Source organism: Anas acuta, chromosome 2, assembly GCF_963932015.1.
Source record: "Anas acuta chromosome 2, bAnaAcu1.1, whole genome shotgun sequence".
Classification (NCBI taxonomy): Eukaryota; Metazoa; Chordata; class Aves; order Anseriformes; family Anatidae; genus Anas; species Anas acuta.
The window spans coordinates 40,600,300-40,620,213 of record NC_088980.1 but is presented as its reverse complement, the minus strand read 5'-3'; the positions used below and the strand labels follow the sequence as shown (position 1 = coordinate 40,620,213).

The window sequence follows — 19,914 nt, the reverse complement described above, 5'->3', positions numbered from 1 at the left end:
GAATCCATTAATTACGCAATTAACATTTAGAGCCCTAATACAGCAACTATCGATGGTTTTATTGCTTTTAAAAAGTGAGTGTGTCTGGAGTGCTGTGCTGTGGGGCTGGGGGCAGGAGGGGACACTAGGAAGGGAGGGCCAGTGCTGACCCACCCGCTCCTACTGTAACCTCCCTTCTGGTACCAAGCAGCTGGTATGAGCCAGGGCTGTAAACACCAAGTGAAGTAATCCCTACAACTGCAGCCTCCATTATGAGAGTTCATGAAAGGAATCCTAAGAAAAACTGAAATAAAAATTATATACACAGTTCGCAACCATAAATTTTCCACACTTAGAGACTAGTTCTTACTGGATGGTTATGCTCTGCTTGCACCTAATAGCTTCCAGGATTCGGGGGAGAAAAACCCCAGCTATTGACTACACAATCCTTCAGGCAGCTCCTTTCTTACCCTCGTAAAATGTCATCTACTAGAGGCTCACATACTGCCGGCAACTGGAAGTTGGAAGTCAGCCTCACCAAGCAGCACGGCACAGGAAAGAATTGGTGACACCAAGCACAATGAGAACACAACTCATAGGGTTATACAGCAGGAAAAACTGTTTGACCTAGAGAAACTGAGGTAGAATCATAGAATATCCTGAGTTGGAAGGGACCCTTAAGGATCATCAAGTCCAACTCTTGACACCGCACAGGTCTACCCAAAAGTTCAGACCATGTGACTAAGTGCACAGTCCAATCTCTTCTTAATAGGTAGGAAGGTTACAATCTATGGGTTCTCTATATAAGAACAGCAACTCATTTCAGAGTGACCAGAGAAAAGCTCCAAGTTTCTTAGGTGTTAGTGAGGAAGATAGTGACTACGCCTACCACACAAGGGGAAACTAATCCTGCATCTCACCTCAATGGGACTTGAAAAGAAATGCTGGCAAGCTAATAAACTTAAAGGCTTATTATTCCCACTGAAATGTATGGACAACCAGAGGGAGATGTTTCCAGCTGGGGTTAGGCAGACACACGGATGATTTCCTTCCATCTCAGAGAAAAGGAAGAAGCTCAAAGGTCAAGAAAAGAAGGTGCAAATATACTTTTCTGTTCTGCGATTTCAGCTTATTGCTTATAAATGACTACATGGGAAAATAAATCCAGAGACCGTATTGCCTGTTTTGTATTTTAATTAAGTAAGTGCCTAGAAATAAGTAATAGGTTTTTTCCACTGACTTCTCTTGCTAGCTGCCCAAACAATGGCTTTTCTATACCCATGTCATGAATAAGATATTCATTAAAAACAAACAAAAACCTCACTGGAACATAAACTAATTAAAAATGTCTACCAATTTCACCTTGCTCGTCTTCTTAGAAATGAGTACTTCCTCATTCAACACAAAACCCAGCACTCTGTACCTAATCTCTGCCCAACCACCCACAGTTTTTTCCATTACAGTACGTGGCATTTCAGAGAGACCCTAACGTTGCCATTTTCTTATTCAACTCCCAGAGACTCCTAGAGTGTCTGGCAATTTTTTAATGTCTAATTTATCCAGTGCTCTCTGCATCATTTCAGTATTATGAATGGCTCTCGTTAGCCTGCTGCTCTTAGCTCCTTACAACATTTTTTTTTAAATACTCTAACAAAGTAAAATACTTTTACAACTCCCCTAGAGCTGTAGACCCCCTTTCAGTTGCTGTACCAAAAGCAACACGGTGGACACTTGTGGTGTCCACAGCATGGACAGCTTTCCCTGTTAAACTATTATTATTTCAATCCATGAGACTTCTCGCCTTTCTTCCCGTTTTTCCCTGTCTCACAGGAGAGGGGAGTGAGCGAGCAGCAGGGTGGGCATTGGGCTGTTTGGCCAGGCTAACCCACCACAGCTGCACTTCAGTTTTCCTTCTTGGTGCATCGTTGTTCACAAAATCTTCCCTCTCCAGCTAGTAAGACTGCAAAAATGTTGTTGCTGTTGTCACGACTGCCAAAATTTTCTTCTTGACCTTTCCTCAACTTTAATTATCTTCTGTTTAATTAATCTAATTAATCTGTATTTATTTATCAGATCAAAGAGCCTACCTCATAATACTCACTCTGTTAGCGTCACTGCATGCCCAGAATCACAACAGATTTATGTCAAGTCACTGGCTGAAGCTGGATGTCCTGCCTAGGCTAGCCTCGCTCTCTCCAACCCACAGCATAAACGTCATGTTGTAGCTTGCAAGAATTCTTTAAGGGAATCCTTAGGATGACGGAAGACAAGATGGTACAGATGTGACCCTACCTGATATGCTTAATATGTACCCAACCTGGTTCTTGGCCACTTCTGCCCATGATGATGGAAATGAGATCAGAACCACAAGACCCCTGAGTGATCAGGGTGGCAGTACCACCAACAAGGTTTTTGATGACGCAGAAAGTTGTATAGCTGTTTGCCTCTATGTGAAATCAGAATAACAGCATTAAAAAACGAAAACGACTCAGTTACACAGTGCAGAGGGGTACACAGCCACACAGGGCATGGGGAGAGGGCTGCTGGACTCTATCTTCACATCTGACAGTGATTTGCTGATGACTTCGGGAAAGTCATTTGAACTCCGTATGACTCAATTTTTCCATTTGTGAAATGGAGATCAACGTGCACTTCCATTTGAAGATAAGTGAAAAACTGAAGGCTGGCAACATCGTTAACTAATATCTATTAGTATTTGGTCCATGCGATTGCCCCTTTAAGCAGTTCTCCTGGGGGTATTGGGAAACATGACTTACAGTTTAGTACAGATAACAACTTCATTTCAATAGCCATTCAGAAAAGGGCAATGTACATGCTCCTAAATGAATTCCACACCCCAAATCAATTCAGTGCCTAAGAAAAAAAAAAATCCACTGAAAAATAAGGCAACATATTCCGAGAGGGCTGTTTTATCTATCTGATATGTTTCCTGCATCTCATGGTGATTTACAGTAATAGGTAATAACTAGTGTACATTATATCTAGTTTTTAATAACCACACTTCCATTATATTTCATTTCCCAAAGGGACTATTTGTGTTTTTTCCTATCTTTAACTGTAAAACTGTAAAGTGCTATAATCAAGCATTGCTTTCTCTTGTATTCTGGACATCCTCAGTTGATTATAATCGCTGCCCGCTGAACTTATCTTCAAAATGTTAATCATGAAATGAAATAAAAGTTGATATTATTACATTACCTACTGCTCCATTCATTCACTCTTCTCTCTTTAACCCAGGAGATCCAGAATACAAAAAATTGTAAAAGAAAAAAAAAAAAAGGAAATAGAAAAGACGACAAATGCTGGAGTAGGCAAAATTGTCTTTGCAGGTGACAGAAGTGGAGAAGACAGCTGAAAAAAGTCAAAGCACGGGTTGTTCTCCCTGTGGTCTGGGAAAGAGATGATGGCTCTGAAAGTATGCTTTGAGGTAATTGCACAACATTCACTGTAATGCTGGATAAAATAAATCATATTCAAATTTAGCATAACTGGTAAGTGCGTACACGTTACCTTGCTTTCTTGGGAACTAGGGACCTGCTCCCACAGTCACTTACCAGCAGAAGGACTACGTGCGGGGAATACATTTTAGTACGTGCCAATAAAAATGTGCACAGGAATGTGAAAATCAAGCTGCACAGTCAGCTGACTTCTCAAACTGAGAGCACATTTAGGGGAACTAGTAGGTTAAAGAGGATGCCACTACTGAAGAGTAACTCAGAGGTTCACTGGAGGAGGTGATCTACCTGATGAAATCTAAAATAACATTTTCAGTAGCCTCTTATAGAGTGTTTCAGAAATTCCAAATTTCCAGGAACAAAACAATACCATCTAGGGAAAGCCTAAAATCTTTGGTGTAGTTCACACCCATCACACCAGACACTCACATGCATGCGCATGAGGTGTTAGTTTTCTCTGGTTTAATATGGAAAGCTAATACTATGAGCTAGAAAAACAAAACAAAGAAACATAAAAATCCTGTATCTGAAAGAGCAAGACAGAACCACAGACTACTTAAGAATGAAGATCTCCTTAGGAAATAGAAAGGGTTTTAATGGAATGGATAGAACTTAATTCTCAAAAATCTCTTCATCCTCTAATGGGACGCTGTCATGAGAGGTAATTAAAATTTCTTAGCTGCCTCTCACAAAAAGAAAGGAACAAATGAGTATCCGCAAGTAAGGCTTAGGAAAACTGCACAAAGTTGGCCAGCTCAAATTCAGCCAGATGGAAAATAAAATCAATGAACTAAAAGCATTATTAATTGAGACAACTGAATATGGACAGAGGCAAAACTACTGGCAGAGCAAAGGAGATAAAGCAGACAAAACATTATCGCTAGTAGTAAATAACACCGAATCAAACAGATATGATCAAACACAAAGTAGCACGTACGTAAGTACCAGTGATATTACTTTTGAATTTGATTTATTTTATCTTAAGTTACAGTGTATATCATTTAAGCAAGCCAATTCCTTCCAGGTATCTTGCTAATATCCCTTTAACAAGAACAGGACTGGGAGCCCAGACAGTAACAGATTAATGAAAAGGCAAGGAGACCTTGCTAGATAGAAGGGCACTAAACATGGGACAGCCAACATTTCCTATACACAGTAGAGCAAAAGGCCACTACGATCATGGAGTTTGGAGATCAACCATAAAAATGGGCACATATCTTTCCCCAGAACTGGATTAATTCAGTTCTCTACATACATAAATTTAAAGACTCATATGACGGCAAGCTCCTCACTTCTCCCATTAAACTCTGTTCCCTTTTCCTCTCCCGCTTTTGGTTACCCTCTGCCTACCTAAAGAGCAGCTCTAAGACCTTATGCCCCTGAGCAGAGCCTGCAGTGCTGCTATGCTCCTGGTCTGATGTATCTGATATAGTTGGTTTAAAAAACCAACATCCTTCAAAAAGACAGGTCTATGAGGAGATTTTACCAATGGAAACGGTGGTATCAATGATACAGTACGTCACACTCCACGTAAATATTGATCTGAAGAGGTATCAGGCAGGACAGCGGTCCTGACTTTGGGATACCATGAGCTCCTAACAACTTGTGAGGACTAATACTCAATATATTTATTATCTGAAAACAAGCATCATCCCCAGGGCTTTAACCAAATTTCTCTTCTGGCAGTCACAGCCTCAGAATTCCCCTTGTAGCTGCAGCTGCACGTCCTACTTACATCAGCTTTCACATCCCAGCCTGCTCTCTCCTTAGATAACTGTCTGCTGCCCTAAAGGACAGGCTGTGGGTGAAGAAATCCCGAACTCCAGCTGAAGCAATTACCATCAGGCTTACTGCTCTGTGCCTTGAGATCCTCAGACAGTAACTATGTAAAGTATATACAATCCTGATGAGGAGAAAATACATTATAAGAAAAAAAAAATACACATAGCAAATGTTCTTCTGAGCATGAAACAGAAAGCGTACAAAAACAAACCGACTGGCCACTTAATTGCAACTGATCTAATCACAGCTGAGTCTACCTCAGCCTTCATGGGCTGCACCCTCGTTATTCAGTGCTCAGTAGTTGTCATGGAAAAAAATAACACATCTCAAGAAAGCGCAATATATTTTGAGCTGGTCTGCATCAGTCAGTATCTAATACTCCCAGAGAGCGCGCTTGCCTAATACCCCTAGGTTATCACCGAATTACGAAGTCAGCTCTGGCACTTCTGCTGAACTGAACTAAAAACACTCATTGTTTCACGAATGTAACACATTTAAGTAAGAGCACTGAAAGGAGCTCATTCACTGCCATCTTAATTGTTTCGTGTAATCTATGTGACAAGTGGCACTGTGCTTCCCACCTGGGAGGCGTACGCAGTCTACTGTAATGTAAGAGTTTGCCTTTCATTTCCCTGATTATGGTTGTGAAAAACCCTAAATGCAGAAGAGGAGGGAAAATTCCCAGTGGAATATCCTATTAGAAGCAAAAGCACTTATAATAAAGTCATTCGCTGTATTTATCTCTTTTTAATTTTACTGCTCAGTAATGTTTTCACGGAAATTATAATGGATACTCATTCCTGTCATACATACCTGGAATAATTCATAAAGTATACGGTAGACCACTAACATTTCTGCAAGCCTGAGACTACAACTGGCAAAATCGGTCCTGGTTTTGTGGCTTTCCTAACCAAAAGAAGACCATTAAAAAATGAGTGCTGTGAACTTCATAACTATGCTGTGTTTCTTGTCATGCTGGGATTAGTAATAGCACTGCTATCAAATATTACTGTGCAATAAAACCTGTGGTTTGCATTTAGATTACATTTGATTTCTTCATGTGGAAAATGCATGCTCTAATTTTCTTCTTACAGTAAAATTGATAACACACAGAATACAACATCACAGCAGATGACACAGTCTACAAGGTAGGCATGACTTGTTTTATAGTCATAAAGCTTGTACTTCTGGCTGTGATTTTATGAGCCAGGCATACAAAAAGAGTACAAAAAAGGATATTTATAAATAAAGGCATACAACAGTAAATAGGAAAGGAGACCGAGTTACAGAGCAGATTGAACTGGATATAATCAGAACCAAACACCTCTCACAAAAAGTGCACACTTAGCACTTGGGTACCTCCCCAGTCAATAACGCAGGTACATCGGCCTTCTTCAACAAAAGAAAGCAATTTTAGGCAGGAAGAAGAATGTAAACAGGACAGATGGCATCCTCACCAGGCAAAAAACATCTATATCTTTGAATATATGCTGCTAAACCTCACGGTACCATAAATATCCCTCATCCCTTCCCCTTCTTCCATGAACTAAAAATCACCCATCACTATTTTTTATGCTAGTTAATCTAGCAAAGTATTCATTCCAGTGGAATCTTTTCCAATACGTCTCAGAGAAGCTTCTATAAACACCTAGGATCTTATTAGCCACAAAAAAAAAAAAAAAGGGAGGGGAGGTGCACAGAGCACACGGTCTCCATGGGGACCTTCCACATGGTAGAAGCTGTGAACTGAACACTTCCATCAAAGCAAGGCAATAGGGAAGAATTATACAATAAGGAACTGAGTGGAGAGCTCATTACCATGTAAAAACCATAGCCTATACATACTGTTATATTTCTGTACGTCGTCACATTAACAAATTGCTGTTTATTAACGTGATTTACTGGATCAAGCGCAGCAGAACTGGGCACGAGCTGAAGCAAAGCAGCTGGATGTGAAGCTAATGCGAGCTGCTAAGAGGAAAGTGATGTCTTAACTGCGCCTCTGCATGGCCCGAGCCACCAGCCAACAGATGAACTGATTACACACAATGACAAAAATTTCACCTTTTGTCACACCGCAATAATTCCTGAATAAATACAAAACATGGTCAAGCTTGACAAACTGATTTACAAAGAGTTGCAAGCTGATCCCCCGCTTCCACTGCGGCCGGGGCTGCCAGCGATAAAAGGAAGGCCCGCCGCACGCTGCAGCAGCGCTCTGCATTCGGGCCAACCATGAAAAATCACAAAGTGCAAATGTATTCATTTTTAACCGTATACATCTGCTTCCAAGTACTCGTTTTTCGTACTACTACCACAGTGCTGTCACCACACTATCTTACTCATCTGAGCTCACATTTCTTTCCGCTGCAGTCGCACAGTGGACGCACGCCTACATCCAAGGAAACAAAATCTGGGCTCCACAAAGCCAATGATAACACTCTGCTCAAAGTCCAGAATTGCAGCAGAAGTGTAAATTCCCAGCAGAGGCCATTACAATTTAGCATCCCCATAATGCTGAAGCTCAAACTTGTGCCCATTTGCTTGCATGGGCTTTGTGTCTGGCTTAAGAAGAGCACTGATACCGGGAGAAAGGCTCTTCAACTATGTATCATCAACAGCCTGCATTACTGGCTTCAACACTGCTTGGCTTTTTCCTTTTTATAATAACAATGTATTGCTCGGGAAGGAAAAAAAAAAGATTCAAAGCCTTGGGCTTCATTTTTTTCTTGGAAAAGCAAAAAAGAACCAAGCAAAAATTGTGCAAAATGCAGCAGTTCCCATACCCAGTGGCAGATACAGAGCCGTTGTTTTAGTATAGCCCCGATGCACTAAATTGGAAGTTCACATTAACCAAAATTAAAATGCTCTTTCCATCACCAAGTTTCTTGTGTTTTCTCATAGGCCTTATGCAAAATTTACTTTGGCACAATACAGAAGTGCATTATTAATCAGCATAGGTTTGTTTGAAAAGCAGGCTCTATTTATTCAGAGCTAGAAACTACTCCAGCTCCGAGCGTTCTTTTCCACATGGAACACAAACGTATTGGATTTGGTATTTGATTTTGCAGCTCAGCTGTGAAGGATGAAATGAACTTTGGAAAAAACAGAGGCAGATTCTACATGGCAACTGAAAAGAAACCACTATTATTTCTTTTTCCTGGTTTCAGGTATCAAAGTGGAAATGTCCCATCTCTCTAACCACACCCCTCACAGCAAAATCTCCGACCAGCTAAAGACAATGAAGCTTTGCTGTTGGCATTAAGCAAATCCACTCTCACCCATCAATGACCAAAAATCCAGCTTAATTTCAAAATCACTGTCACTTTTCTCCAGACTTTGTAAGTATTTTCAATTCATATTTAAGGATCTGCTAATGCAGTCTATTGCTGTTACTCCTCACATCTGAAAAGATATTGCCCTGAAGTCTCTCACAATAATGCAAAGAGAGATTCTTGGGAGACAGTAAAAAGCCAAATGCAAGTCTCAGTTTTAAGGATTTCATCACAAATAAAACCACCAAAGTCTCCAAAGCTACACTAATAAGCATGTAAAGTCAGAACCTAATTTTCCAGTGCTGCTGGAAAACGATGATGGCAACACATGAAGATTTTTACAGTGTCTTTTCTATAAATGTGTGCACGTAACACAAAGATGTACACACTTTTCTGAAATTCCATATAAGAAATCACAATGATTTCGTGTGAGACAAGTGGTAACCTTTCAGTGGTCGCAACAGGTACGGTGGTTGCAGAAAGCAGAAGGAAAGAAAAGGCATTCACGCTTGAGTGATTCTGTAGAGAAACTTGCCTGCACCTAACACAATGGAAAAACTACTCAAGAAGAGCTAATCTGTGTGAAACTATGACCCCACTAATGCTGCTAGAAGCAGTGAAAACTGTGAAAATCTACTGAATTAAGTGTTGACTGAGTAAGTTAAAGCTTCAGGTAGGCATCTCTCAACCCATCCATCTACCCACATACCTTGGGGTGGTATCCATGTGATAAATTGCATTTAACACACACCTGCACTCTGCCTACTAATCCGTCCTCACCTTGGCTACTTCTAACGTTACAAATCTCCGAGGCACTTCAAACAACTACCTTCTGTGAGGAAGAATTTCTCCTCGAGAGTGCACTGGCAAGACGCCAGGCAAGATTTAAGATGAAGTATATTACAGCGCAACCTGGTTAGAAATAGGATCTTCCCATTCTTAGAAAACTAGGTTTCGAAGGATTTCCAGGTTTGTTATTGCTTCCAGGAGACAGAAATGCAGGTTTTCTAACAGTAAAAGCCACTTTAAGTCACTGAGTGGTGGGCAGCTCGTAGACTCGTACACGTGCCTAGAGCTGAGGATGGGGTGCGACAGTGAAGCCCTACAGAGAGTGATGAAGACACGACACGCACAGCTACTCCTGGGTCACCTACAGGCAGGACTGTTATTTCCCCCAGCAGAACTGCCCCCCTGACAGTCGAGGGTACGTGGAAGGCAGCTTGCCAGCAGCCAGCTGGATGGAAAATTGAGGCCTCGGCACGGGGAGCAGCCCCCTCGGTTGTTGAGTGTCGAGCAAACCCAGAGGAAGCAGTGCTGCCATCACTGCAGCACAGAGCACCACGCCGCCTGATCGTTTTTCTCTGTGCCTTGGTGTGCATGCACAGTTCACACCTCTCCACTGTAACAAAAAATAAATAATAATTTGTAATAGTAAAACTCAGTTTTATTACAAATTTGAAGAAAGCAAGCCATACAACCGATGTGAATTCCTACTGAAATTAAAGGCGCAAGAAATTTACAGAGGAAATGCTGACATTTTCCTCAAAATACTCTGCTTTGTAACACAAGTCAGAGAGAAGCCGATGCTTGGTCCTCGCCTCCCAGCTACCCGCCGGGTGGCAGCGTGCAAAGCGCCGTGAGCAGCACCCCGGGTGTGCTGTGACCTCCCTCCGTGCCCAGCGCCAAACTCCTCTGGCAGGCAGGAACATATTTTTGCTTCCAGGTGAGAGAGAGACAGAGGGATTTTGTGCAAAGGCCAGTTTATTATTCTTTGAACTCCAACAGGGCACCCGGACTGGACCCTGAATAAATTATGCCAGGATATATGCTCAAAGTTAGCTTCCCTAGCAGCTCTGCACAAACAGAAACCAGCAGGAGTCCAGCATGTAGAGCAGCTTCCGAATCGGGTCATTAATCTGTACAAGCAGAAAAACCTACCCAACAAACACATTAGCAGTCATCACACTCCAGGTTACAAGGCAGAACTATCATGTAAATTGATACACATCTCATGCCTCCTCCAGCCTCGGAGGAAGGCACAAGCAACCTACAGGGGAGAGCAGAGAAAGAGCCGAGGGATGTGCATGCTTGGGAAGGAACAATGAACAGGGCAGATTTATTTAGCCATTGTGACGACAACCTGGTGTTATTTCTTCTGTGACCGCAAGCAACGTCTTGAGAGATGGTCAAAGCCTAAAATGACTTGGCTCTAAAAACACGGTTGTTGCCACTAAAATCTTTTCCAGCTTGAAACAATGGCCACAGAGCTGTAAGGGCAAAAGGTCTGACACCTGAAATACCCAAACACACAGAGGTTAGCCACAAGCCTCTGCTTTCCATCCAGTTATTTGATGATTTATCAACAAATGAAGCAACCTCTGCCTGCTGTCTATTTGCTAGCTGAGTAGCTGGCTGATTCCCTCCAGGTCCCTGGGAGGACAGAGCCTTGACACTTGATTTCGAGGACAGAGCGACAGCTTTGGCCGGAGTTGTACTGGGTGTGTTTGTTCGCACTTTGGGCTCAGAGCAGAAGCAATCGGATGGGTGCTTTTTAACTACTGCACCAGCGGCTGTCCGCCTTTCGTAATTACATGATGGCAAAACTGTGGAAATGAACGGATTTCATTTTTATAGTCCGTACGTAAAACCTAATGCCCTCTTTGGAGGGATCACAATCAGGACAGACCCAAGTGGGATGGAAATGCATTTCCCAGACGATGCTTGTATCACGAAAATGCCCGCTATTTACAGCAAAACATAGCGCAAAGAGAACCACATGCGAAGTACGTTATGAAAGCCAGAACAGCGCTACATTACTCATCTCAATGCATCACTATACAGCCAACAAGCATGATCTGAGTTACTGCTGCCTGTCAGTTCCTTGGGATGATGCAGGAAATAATGGGGAGCAAGAAGAGCCGAGGTGAGGGGAAAAGAGCTGGCTGAGTGATGCCCCTCCTCACCTGCTTCCCTTTGCCACGCTGCCTGGAGAAATTTATACAGGAACAACTCTAAGCACGCACTTCAGCTTATGCTCTTCTACACTGACATGACTCTAGAGAGCTTCTGGTGGATGTAAAATAAAACACAACTGGTTAGAAGCATTTTTGTGCTGCCGGCTGGTGTAAAAGGGCCCTTGTACAGGAACCTGACTTTCTAACTCTAGCTTTTGGAGTTAGTCAGCTGTGGGTTTTGTTTTCCCTACGTACGGCAAAAACAAAATCAAAAGGTTTGGTGCAGTGTGGAAGTAAAAACAAAAACAAGCAAGCAAGCAAACTGCTGCTATATATATGCATATCAAAATATACAAATTATATAAATATAAGAACACAAATACATTATATATATACATTCGTGCACATATATATATATATATATATATATATATATATGTATGTATGTATATACACATACACATATATATACATACATAACTTCTTTAGAACACAAATTGTCAACTGTGTGTACTTGGGCGAGTCTTATTCTCTCCAGAATCCTGGAAACAATTCTCTAAATAATGGCAGCGTTTACGTTTTGCTTCTCACAGGAGAACAGCGAGTGAACAAAAGTTTGAATCGTTTCAAGCGAGCCCGAGAGATGCTTATTCACCAGAGTTTGCATCTGTTGCAAACGGCTCATTTAATTCAACCTCAGAGGCATTTGCTCTCCACTTTTCAACCTTAGAAAGCAATAACCTAGCTATGGAGGTTAGAGACAGCATCATCGGTTCCGATCAAAAAGATGCCAACGAGCAGCTGAGATTTAAATTTACACCTAGCATGCTTACACAGACACGAAAATGAATACCAGGTGTAATCAATTTCAGTTACTCTATACATTTTTGCTTCTTTTCAAGAATTTCTGGAAGACAAAAATTAAACAAAAGCCTGAAATTAAAATCAAGCCGGGAAAAATTAATCTAACTGCCAAGAAGAATAGATTCAGGTTCCATGACAAACACAGATACACATTCAGTATTAATTTTAAAAATGCTTCTAAATTCAAGCAACATGCTACAAAATGACAAATGTATGTATTATACGCACCAATTATAAAACATTGCAGCAAGGATTAACTACATGCGCAGATCTTACGAGCACCCTGGGAGCAGGATTGTGAACTAAATAAAGTAAAGCAATTTTGAAATCCACAGACATTACATTTTCCCTGCATTGAAAGTGGTTGGGGGGTGATATTCAGGGCTTTTTGGATTTTTTTTTTCTGAATGAGGGAGGAAACAAAAAAAAAAAAAACAAAAACCAAGACAGCTTCTTGCATTATCAGTGGGTTTAGTCTAGATGCAGTATATTTACTGGCAAATTAAACCTACCTAAGTCCTGCAACATCTGTTTTTATCAGAGACTCACCTATCTCCAGAAAGACGATAACCGCTCATAAATCCATTTTCAAAAGAAAATTGTAAAAATCCTTTGGATGTGCAATGCTCAGCATTCAATATTTGCCACCAGCAGACACTGTTCTTAAATAAAACGGGAAGCAGCCTTAGAAAACATCCAGATAGAAAAGAGAATCTCAGCCTCCCTGTAAATCCTGCAAAAATACATCTCGTTCACTTGTGTGGATCTCTTTATTGCAGTTGACATGGGCTTGCCCAGGGGACTAACTTGTTGTTCCATAAAGATCCTTAAATAGGCACTACTGATGAAACATTTAATCCAAGCCCTTGTATCAAATGGCTGCTATTGCCAGTGACAGTGATAGAAAAATCTATTTGCCAATTAAATAACTGCATGCAAAGCTATGACTGTTTATTATGCCTTTTAACATAGTTCAGCTGCTCTGGATCATATCCAGTAAGCTTCATATTTTACAAAAACTGCATTCCCTATAATTTATAAGTAACACGCTTTAAGCCTTCGTTTTTTAAATACACCTTTTCACTCATGTTGTTATGAAGTGTTTGCTTGGGCAAGGGAATACGTTTTACACACAAATGCCATTCTCATCATTCAACTATACATATATACTGCTTTGGACCTCTCTGTGTTGATAATGAAATTATGATTTATATGTCGAATATGAGACTGTGTTTTAGTTGTTGAAAAAACACTTTAAAAACTCACTATGTTTACTTTAAAAGTGAAGGACGTACAAAGGCTATTCATTTTTGTAAAACTAAGGGAATACATTTTGATCCCATGAGTCTAATAAAGCTGCATAAACATAACAATAATGAAAGCTAAGATGAATAGTTGAGATGAGCACTTAAGCATGCCTGGACTTCATTTACACTTGGACTTCCACCATGCCAGGAAACAAGAAAACAAGTGAAGGGGCAGTAATTAAAAGGAATTTAAGATTAGAGGCAGCGTTATATCCACGTATGGAGCACCATTAAAACAGCAAACAGTATTTGCTTTGACAAGGCTGTAACTTACCAAAGTACACAGGGGTCTACGTTGAAGCTCAGAGAAGCCATCACTGCTGAGAGCAACTTAAGCATATGCTTAACTCGAAGAAATCGGATCTTAACATGTGCTTTATGTCAAGCATGAGTATGTGTCTTTGGGACATACACCATATTTTGATTTCATTTTAGTATGTGAAGAAAATGAAGTTGTACTAATACGTTTAGCAGTACTGAATAAACACAGGATAAAAATACTGGAAATTGTAGAACATACAGCTGAAATTAATCCCTTTCCATGAAAATAGGGGGAAAAAAAAAAAAAAGGCTTTTTTCTTCCTTTTAATCACAGGGAAGTTTATTTTTTCTCTTAGCCTTAAAAACCAAAATAAACACACAAACAAATGTAAGTTAGCCTCTTATCTCTTACCCTTCGTTTCCACAAATTTAGTCTAAGTTGGTACAAACTCGTACTTGATGTTTCAGAATTAACCCTGATTCTTCTGTCTCTGGCCCTGTATTAGTATTTTGTGATATGCTTTGAGTTACTGCTTGCAATGCTATTCTCAACTTTTTACCTACCTGGTCAGTACAAGTTGTAGTTTTTACTGTGCTGGTTTCTGGAGAAAATATTTCCTTCTTCATCTATCAGATTCTCAAAACAGCAGATGCTAATTTACAGAAAGTATTATTGCCATTTGCATATCTAAGCATGGAGACTATTTACAAATGTTATTAGCCCTTTTAAAGTGCATAGGCTGGAGTTGTTAGGTCAGAAGTGTCACTTAATTTTGGTGAGGTAAAATAACTGAATTAAGTATGCTTATGTACCCCGGGTTCATGAGAAAACAAGCTGTAGCATTACTTTTGCCTGCATAAAATTTAGCCTCTGAAGTTTAAAAAGAAAACAAAACAAAAAACTGTTTGTCTAGTAAATAAAGTTAATGTTGCTATGTCGTAGTACACTATCTCTTTTCCTATACTTTATGGTTATTTATATGGGAAAAGGTCCAGAATGTCAGTGCTTAAAAACTGCATTTGAGTGCCTCTTTACTTCCTTTATTTCTCCCTGCTGGTCTGAAATTTCTAATCACAAAAATACCTCTTGTAAGTCCATCTTGAATCCAACTTAGCTATACTCGAACCCTAGCCCAATCACTTTATTGTAAAAATATCTTCTGAGCAGTCACAACTGGAACCCATTAAGATTTGCCGGTGAGAAGTAGAGCTTTGCAAGAGTGCGAGAACAGAACCTGCAGAAACACTGGGACCCCGACCCCGGAGGCACGTTTGTGGGGTTCACACCACGTACCCACATGCCCCCTGGAGCGCTTGTATGGGTCCAAGGTAAGCACGTGCTTCCTGCCCCACACCGGGTCCCAGCCAGAACGCGAGGTGCCACAGAGCTGCAGGGAAATTCTATCTGCTAACTTTCCTAAGGATTTGTTGTTGTTTTTTTGAGCTGTGAATGAGACATTTTTGTCATAAATATTCATCAAAATCTCATTGCACAACTCAGAACTTTTAGAACATTTCTTTCACTGGCTTGGCTCTGACACGTGTTCAAGAAATGCTTTTGGCATTTCTTATCTGTTGCTTTTAAAAGTCTGTCTTTCAAATCAACAGCAGTGATCAAATCTTTCATTTCTTCCTCCAAGGATTCTGAATTCCAACATCAACAATTCTACTGGTTTATTAGTGTATAAAATATCTTTAAAGGTGTCAAATCTATCAGAATAAATATGCTTCAAGTAATTAGCAATGCATATTCTTTTTTTTTTTTTTTTTTTTTGATGTATCACAATGAATACATTGGCTTTAACATCTATTCTCTTGATAAGTCATTTTGAGGTGGTCCACTTTTGTTTTCCTTACTTTCACAAACATGCTTGCAGCCAGTAAGAGACTCTTCACTATGATTAATGGCCTCCCATTGGGTATACAGAAAATTTCCCAGCCTGGTTCCCTTGAGAATGCTCCACTACATGGATTTCTACGCAAAGCTAGATTAAAAGAGGAGGAGCAATAGCTATAGTCCACCTACCCCACAGCCATCAATTATATACAGTTATAAATCAAAGTTTTCAGCCAGAACAAAGACCAGTGTGGCAAACAAACAAGGGCGTTCACAGCAAATTGTTTTGAGGCAGAATAAAACTCTTGATAGAAACAATGGGGCTAGCAAAGCCACTGTCAATATCACTATAAAGTTCTGTTGATTTATTAGGAATTAGACACAGTGTATCCAATTACTGCTGAATTAACTTAAACAGAAAGCAGCAAGTGGAAAAATAAGCAAGGAGATGGATTTCTCGTTTTAAAGAAAAAAATCAGGCAATTCTATATCAAAGTTAATTGAATACAGTAATGTGAATCATAAAGTATCTGTACTTTAACTCTCTATATTTGTGTTTCTTGGCTTTTGGTTTTAAGCTCTCTCTTTCATGAAACGCTGGTATGTCTACCTCATCCATATTTCATCTCCGGTCTGTTTGTTTTCCTGGCTATTTCTGCCTCTATGCCATAGATGATTTTGATCATTTTAGATATTTTTAAATACCCTTCACACACAATCTGCTTTCAAACAGAAAAGCAGAAGAAACACTAGGGGACACAGAAGCAAAAGAATGTTAGCACCTCTCTTCATGCCTCCCTTTCTGGACAACGTGAATCACCAGAAAGGGGTTGTGTCCCCTTTTTTCAGTGGTTTATATCTCCACTTTTGATATGCAGCAATTATTGGAAAGCCAAATAATATGGTATCAGTCAAAAAATTCAACTGACATTTGCTACTGCACCCAGTCCGGACTGAAGAATATATTTCACATAAACCCTGTTTTTCGCAGAAGAAACATGCTTCAACAAAGTGGACGGTAATTTTCAGTAACACTTTAGACTGCTTTAATGTTTGTTAAACATTAAGATCTGACTACTCTGACTAATGCTGCACAGCCATAGGCGAGCATCTTCAGGACTTCTCAACCCTCCTGTGAGACAAACCTTGTCCTAGACTGTATTTTCATGGCTCCTTACTTGTGCCACTGTTCCCCAGCTTGCAACATGTGTTAGCACCCAGAATTTGGAGGAAGATGAAATTTCTACGGCAGATACTGCACCTCTGACCACAGATGGTCTCACATGAAAATACAGAGATGAACCTTCTTGTGGGCCAGGCCTGTGTAATGCCACGTGGTTAATAAACAACTCTCTTAAAGGGACTAAGAGCATGATGGCCAAACAGATACCACCACATCACTACTACACACGACTTTATTATCAATCCAACAGTATGAGTACTGAGAGGATCATCTACAGACGTTGCCTTCCTACCTGAACAGAAGTCCCTGGGGTCTTCTGGGATTGAGCTGGAGAAAGACAAAATTGCAGCACACTGGAAGCTATGGGAGCGTGTTGGGGAAGCACTGCTATATACTTGCTCTATTTTTGTACTCTTTCCCAGGAATTCATTTCTGGACACTGTTGGAGACAGGATATTGGGCTAGACAGACCTCTGGCCTGATACAACATGGCTGTTCTTTCCACAGATAGCTCGAGGAAGAGACCTCATCTAAGAAATATGTCCAGACCTACATTAATACATACACAAGCTCCTGTTTTCTCTGCAAATCTCCCTTGAAACGGGCCTGCTGTGTTCAGGGTGGTGTAAAGGCACCATCCACTATGGTTTTAAGGACTCCTAGGGGCCGCGCAGAGACAAAGACTCCCAGGCCACTTGGCCCCACCTCTGACAGACAGCAAGCCATGCCAGAGCCTGTCAGCCAAGCCACTCCTTCTTCAGAGGGAAAAAAGCTTTCCAAGAAATTATTCCTGAAAATCCGGAGAAGCGCAGTAGTAGAATCCTTACTCTACACGTCCTCTTAGGAGAGGGCCAAGCCCGATGACTCATGTGAGGCAGTTGTTGTACAGTGTTAATGTAACACACAACGTGCCGGGGAACGCAGCACACAACATGGCGCCAGGGGTGAGACTGGGCTGCAAGAGGCTGTCTTCTCCCAGTCCTGATAAAAGTTTGCTTAACGTGTTCTTAAATACTCCTAGTGATGGGAAGTTCATAACGTCCTACAGCAGTCTTCTCCGGTGCTTTATTTCCTTAAAGAAGGGTTTCCTTAGAAGGGTTTTCTAACCTTTCTGCAATTACTCTTTCTTCTGCCTTCCACAGATAGCTTCGAATTATTCCCATCTTTGCAGTACTACCATATAGAATATGTAACACAGGTATCTCTCTCAGAAGAAACCCAAAGGTTTCTGATGCGCAGATGAGTCATTATGATACAGCATGCAGATACCCTGCCTCTAAGGAAAGCTGTGGTGAGAAACATGGACAACCACCTCGAGAGGAGCTGAGTGATTCCCAATAAAAAGTGCTGAAGTAGTTATGCATGCTTAGTGCCTGGCAGGTCTGTAACATATGAATTAATGGTACCGGATACAGAACAGCCTTTTTTTTTTTTTCTTCTCCTTTTTCTTCTGTATTGGGGTAACTGGCAAATAAAGAAGTGACAATGATCTCTTCAGTTCTAACCCCAACTCTGCTGCTGGCTCTACACCACCCAATTCAAAACACCTAATACTGAAAGTCTACATCCTTCTGCAACCAAGTAAAACTGCAGATAAACTGTTTCTCCAAAAATGGCACCAATCAGTATATAATTCTATTTCCTTTTGCATTTCCTGCATGTGTTTATTCTGGATAAAACTCACGTTTTCTTAACTGAAGATGTTTTTTCTATCAACTTCACAGGGGTCTTGCAGGTATGCATTGCTTAGTATTTGTTAATACTTCCCCTTTTAGCATTTTTTTTTTTTGGCCAGATTTTAAAGATGTTCATACAGGAGTTTTTTTTAAAAGGTACTCTCCTAGTTTTCCAAATTCTGGGAACTTACATGATTTTTCTTGAAAAGTTTATCTTCAAATAACAACAGAATTTGGCATCCACCGGTTCAGGATACATACATCCATATTAATGGTACTCTATTAATATGTATTTCCACATTAATGAAAAGGACTTGCCAAAATATATAAAAACATACAGGAAATGTGTATTATTCTTTCTTAGTTTCTGGTGTTAAAATTAAATAATGTCTTCTCAAACAATAACTTAGGGTTGGTACTTCTAATACATAATACTCTCACGCTAAATTGCACTGCAATTTCAACTTCCTTGTGGCCTTGTACAATAAACAACACATCCAGTGTGTCACCGATTCCATTTTCAACTTGGTGCAGTTCTTTGGGAATGATGTATGTCTTATACAGTCCTCAAAATAATGGCATTCACTATTGCATAGCACCCACACATGCAGACCCCTAAGCCCCAGCATGCAACCTCACATGGAGATGGGACTCTACAGCTACTGTCCTCTTTGTGAAATTTGGTTAGAAAAATATGTTCACTTCACAACATATGAAAATTCTGCAGTTTTGACTGGATTACTCTGATAATGTTGAGCTTGAAGTTTCACCTACAATACATTGCTGGCTTCTTCTGTAGCACATTCATAAGTGTCCCCTAAATATCAAATAATAACTCCTGTATAACCCTCAAATGCTCTTCCCCTGAATCTACTAAAGCATCCCATGCCACTAGGGCAGCACCTGAAGTTGCTCTTGCATTGGACTCACCTTGACAAGTGCCACACCTGCACCACAGGGCTAAGGTTCTCCCAGGTGGGACAGCCTTGGCAGGGGCCCTGACATTTTGTTCCTTCCTCTGAGTCCAAAATTTGGGTTTCCCACTGCGTCTGTGCCTCTAAGCTCCTTGGGTTGTGCAGATGGGCCTTTGTTGGTTGATGACTCCTATGACAGGCCAGGGTAGGGCATTATTTGGGCTCCCCCTCCTGTCCTTGTTTCCCTGCACTCTCTTGTGGATGTACAGGTCAGCTTCTTATCACATCACCTAACATTTGGTATCCAGATGCATTCTCACCCTCTCCAAGAACATACTCCCAGGAACACTGCCCAGTGTAATTCATGTTATTTTGTTGCCCCTCTGAGGTCATCCTACAGCTCCTC

At 40.7% G+C, this 19,914-nt stretch overlaps 1 protein-coding gene across 4 annotated transcripts in view; it reads right to left on the bottom strand.

Annotated features, from left to right (window-relative positions):
• RARB (retinoic acid receptor beta) overlaps positions 1–19,914 on the bottom strand; it is a 320,997-nt gene that overhangs the window by 207,316 nt on the left and 93,767 nt on the right. The gene's annotated exons all lie outside the window — the stretch shown is intronic.